Genomic DNA, 5,454 nt, shown 5'->3' with positions numbered 1-5,454 from the left:
AGTGGAACCGAGCGAGTTTTTGGACCTATTAATTAATTCTCACCCCAAGTAATTGATACCTCGAGGGACAGGCATAAGATTGGGTAACGGGCAGTGATCTTCTTGCCCTTCGGCAAAACAACCTCATAGCCCTTTACCATCTATTATTAACAGGAGCTGTCTCTTTATGAGCTCTTTACCAACCTCAGCTCAGCTCAAATTGGCCAACCCCAGACTGTAATCGAGCTTGAAGAAGTAAGGGTAGAGTAAGCTGTTTACAAATGGCTAAGCGAGTTGGCTTGTCTTCATATTACATTTCCTTTCAGAAAAAGAATGGCGAAACGAGAGTGTGCATACAGGAGAGGAGCGATTCTGAGCTTAGCATAAAAATTAGTGCATCAAGAGCGACGATAGGCAGAATCTATTTAAATAATCAATTGTGGGCCATGGCTATGTTAAACGTATTTGTATACTAAAAGGGCAGTAAGAGAAAAATCACGAAATACATGGGTAAATAAGGTTTTTCAGTCTCTTGGTTTAGCACACGTCCATATGGTATGTCAATTCAAACTTGAAACAGGAAGGGGAGATCAATCGAGATGAGGAATGAGACCATAATCAAAATATTGATGTAGTTGCGTGTGGATTATAAGCTGAGATAATCAAAATGCTGAGAGATTTGAACCTGGAATTCTCTATTTTCTCTCTTTTTTGAGTTGTTGAGAAGTGCTTCCATTTTGCTCTCTTGTTTCCTCGTTCCTTCAACGTCTCACTCAAATCCGGCCAAGTCCTCTAAAAGCTCACCGAAAATCGTTCCTCTCTGATCACGACCCCTTGGATATCACATTTCAGCGTGTAAAATCGCACAATGCACTCAATCTCAGTACTCTTGGACTTTTAGTGCTGGTTTTCTCTCACTCAAGCTCTCCTGCTTCGCAAGTCAAATTGGCATCGTTCCTTTTATCCTGTGGCTGTTTTCTCAGGTGAGTCGTTCTATCATGGTCACCCTTCTACTCTTATTTTTCTATTTGGTTTTGATCTGTGCCTGTCAAATGTGTTGTTTTTCCAAACTCAACTCATGATATTATATCTACTTCCTTAGTATTTGGTTTGGCTCTCTTATTATGAATCTGAATTTCTGCTTTACCATATATAAATTCTTGCATTCTTTTTGCAATAACAAAAAATTTTCTGCTGGTTTGGCTCGGTTTATTGCGATTTTATTTTCATAATCCTTTGGCCACCCACACTCATGGCTGCAACAAGAATGAATGACAAAAAGACACGAATGTATGCCTGAACAAGTTGCTACTAGCAACATATTTTAGTTCAAGTTTATTAACTAGGTAAACCAGCAAAATGTAATTTTTCTCACTCATAGGTGTTTTGGAGGATTTGAGGATAAAGACTTAGTGAAGTAACCAACTGCATCTGCTAACGTCAGACTTGTAATGGCAACAGTAAACCATACTTTTTGCTTTTTCTAAAATTTTGAATTCCAGAAGTTGTTATAAGTTTTTGAATTTGGATTTTAGCTTAATTTAAGAATGATAAATACCCAAACTTAGCTTATCAATGAAGCCTAACAAACCAGAATGCTCAGACATGAAATATGACATTTACTTCATGTTAGTGAAAATGAAAACTTTAGTACTTCGAGTAAGTAATAGATTTTTTGAAAGACAAAAGTTCCTGCACTTGATATTTTATAATGCTTCTCAGCCCAAGCAACAAATACTATATCAGTCAGTCTGTTTAGAAGATGGTCTAAAGGTAAATGAATTTTCCAAAGGTAAGGAAAATCAACAAATTAGTGAATATTCTTCAATGTATACAGAAATAAGCCTATTACTGCATAATTTTGACAAACTCAAATGAAATATAAACAGCCACTAAAACAAATCAATAGCCAAAAAATAAAACATGTAAAAAGGCTTCACTCCTGCTTTGGGAGATAAAACATTCTTGAAATCAGGTCGAGTTTCTTCAAAGACATTTTTTTGGGTTATTGAATTATTAGGATTTTAAATTTCAATGCATAAATGTAGGCTTTATACATATCTATAATTCTTGTATCTCTTTATCTCTTGTGCAAATAAATTTGATGGCATATATGATTTGTATCCTGGAATTGCTAAGTCATATATTATCTTTGGCAAACGTTTGATGGAAAAGCTTGGCATGCTAATAATTGGTCTAGTGACAAGTTGATGGAGTCATCAAATGCAATTTTGTTTATTTGTGATGAATACTTAACTAATTGAACTGAAATGGATGCTTGTTTAATACATGGTGTATGGTGCATGATGGATGATAGATATTGATTACTTACAATGTTCTAAATGAATTGATTGCTTACCTCTCGTAACAGGTGCATGATGGATGAATTAACAATACAAAATGATGTAGTATGTGTTAATGGATATGAAACAGAAGCGAGAACAAGAGAGCCTATCGGGCCGAGTCCAAATAGTGGTGCATATCGATCGAACGAGCCAAAGGCTGGCATATCATTTGCGGAAGGGGATCTATATGATTACTACCAGACATATGCGAAGTGTAAAGGATTTAGTGTTAATCAGATATCAGGAAGAAAAAAAAAAAAGATGTAAATGGGGAATAATAATTTATCACAATTGGTTGTCACCGTGGACGGAAAGCAGGATCAACATTGTGTGACTTGACATAGATCCAATTGGGGTATTACTTGGATTTAATCAAACGTGATCTCAAAAAAAATTGTCAAATAATGCATTTTAATTGCATTTAATTCCAAGTGTGAATATACCAATTCTGTCAAATATATTTCTAAGTACAGTAGAATAAATTATTCTAATATAATTTAATTTCAAGTTAGAGAACAGACTTAATTTAAGAAGATTAATTAAATGATCAATTAATTAAATGTAAAAGCAAATTTAATATCATTAGATTAAGTCACAGCTTGTCACCCTTTCACTTGAATTAAATTAGGCTATCATACTATTAATTAAATGAAATTAGAGTTGATTAAATCCACTTTATCACAAGTGAAAATAATTATATGAAGATATACTATTTGAATCAAATTAAATAACAGTTATTTTATTTCCTAGAATCACTAATTTTACTCAAAAGGCTTAATCATTTTATAATTAAATTTTAAAGTATGAATATGACAAAACAGTACAGCCAAATTATTTGTCATAAAGAAAAGAATTAATATATCAATTTTAATGTGACAGCAAACTGGACATGCTTAAGCACTGTCTATGGATGGCCCAAACAATTGCAAGTCCAAGGACTTTTATTTTACAAGGGTGCAAAAACCCTCAATGCTTAAGCTCAAAGCATCACGTTGGGCTTCAACATATCAATTGGACCACCTCATATTTCTTTGGGCTCAATCAAGCAACAAACTTAATAATCGGATTTGCTCATTCATATGGTCATTTTAATTATTAATGATGCTTTTAATTATTAATGAGCAACTAAAAGAATATGATTATTTTTTCTTTGATTCAGAAATCGAAAAGAACAAAGCAATAATGAAATCACAGACAGAAGAGAACATTGGAAGCCTCAGAAATCAATACTATCAACGATTGGCAATTGAATACTATCAGCCTCACTAGCAAATTCAACAACTGTCACCACAATGAAAATCAAGTTTAAACATAAACGAGCAACAAAATAAATTCATTTATTTTGTGAGAAGAATACAGGTTCCAGGTATATCAACCAACGTAAATAAGGTTCGTTGAATCGAAGAGGAAACTCATTTGGTCGCTTATTGGCATCCAAATCTATACATCAAAGACAAACCACCTAAGGTTCGTTTGAAAGCTCTTGGAAAAGACATCATGCGCGATTAAATTCATTTTACATATTGAGAAGATATAACACGGACAAAGTTCTTCAAATCATAAACTGAAGAAAGGATCTCTTTAGCGCAAACAAAATCCATGCCGAAAAAATTAGCAGTATCCACACCTTTCTTTGCTAATATATCAGCAAAAGATTCACCGATCTTAGAATCTGCACAAAACTAATATTTGATAATGATAAGCACGAGAAGTCCAATCTATTAAAAAGAGGCCACCACTTCCAAGGTCTTTTTTCTTTATACTTTGCCCAACACACCGCATTATGAGAATCAGATTCAATGATCAACAGAAACTCCTCTTAATAAGGAGAATGATAATAAATTTCAATGCCTTTACAAATAGCATGAAATTTAGCTTCATTGGATTCCATTAGACCTAAAAATTCAAAAAAATACATTTAACTTAAACCTTTCTCATTTCTGAGCACACCACCTATCCCAGACGGTCCTGGTTTACCGTGAGAAGAATCATCCACAGAATAAAATATTTTTTTTAAAAAAAAATATAAATAAAATTAAATATTAAATAAATAAAAATAATGCAGGTAAATGTGCTTGTAATAATAATAATAATAATAATAATAATAACTAATTTTTTAATAATAATCTCTTTTCCAGATGGTTTAAATCTGGCAGAATTGATGACTCTCCATATTTGTACTATGTATAAATAATTGTAAGAAAGTAATTTAATTGATAAAAGGACGCTCATCAGAACAGTGGCCAAAGGAGTCTTATGAACTTTTACATTTATGTATTTCTTAAAATAATATTTTTGTATATAATAAAGCAATTTTGAAGTTTTCGTTGCTTTTAAAGAGTTGATAATAATTAATAAGAGTAAATTATCACTCACAAAATTACCTAGTGTTGCTCTGAGACTCAATCACAAAAGCTGTGTCACTCTTAAGCCCATACATATATATAATAAAGTAACTAAAACTAATTAAACAACCAGGTCCAAACCCAATTACCCTACAGAACTCAAATTCTAGATTATCCACCTGCAAGCCTTAATCTCTAATTATTACATAATATTAGTGGCGATTCTTACCCAAGGAACTGGTTGTAGTTTAGCCTTCTCCTTCTCTCATGTCTTATCTTTGGGGTTGGGATTCCATTTTTCAGCTCCTTAGTTTAAGATATCCGGCTCATTTCCGGTAATCATTTGATAAAATAACAGGTGCTGAATAAAAGAAATATACTATATCTTTTGCATCTCGGGATTCTCTTTGTAATTCGAAATTTATTGCTTGAATCTTAATTTAGTTTGTTACATATTTTCATTCACACCTCAATTTTATATTTTTAACACTGGAATCTTAAATAAGTATACCAACGACAATAATTATACAAATGAAGAACTGTCATCGAAGCAACATCTGGAGGGAATCCAATTTCACAGCTGTGTTTGGAGTGCATGTGCTGCGGAATCCTGCCCGTGCTGTTCAAGACGAGTTGTTCCACACAATAGTAATACTAATAATAACAATAATAATAACTAATTTATTAAATAATAATCATTTATTGAATTGATGTATTCTTGCCGAAATTACAAAGAAAAAACTACAAAACAAGTGCTATTGTCTTATTTAATTAAGAAATTGAAA

At 32.6% G+C, this 5,454-nt stretch overlaps 1 long non-coding RNA gene across 1 annotated transcript; it reads left to right on the top strand.

The window, feature by feature from the left end:
• Positions 1 to 2,784, top strand: LOC149494939 (uncharacterized). The gene is made up of 2 exons (XR_016321656.1): positions 1 to 962; positions 2,351 to 2,784. It is a non-coding gene; the product is annotated as an uncharacterized LOC149494939 (long non-coding RNA).
• Positions 2,785 to 5,454: the final 2,670 nt, after the last annotated feature.

Source organism: Jatropha curcas, chromosome 7, assembly GCF_041381405.1.
Source record: "Jatropha curcas cultivar XTBG-Jc1 chromosome 7, XTBG_Jcur_1.0, whole genome shotgun sequence".
NCBI lineage: Eukaryota > Viridiplantae > Streptophyta > Magnoliopsida > Malpighiales > Euphorbiaceae > Jatropha > Jatropha curcas.
Note: the sequence above shows the minus strand (reverse complement) of the source record. Positions and strands in the feature narration are given on the sequence as shown.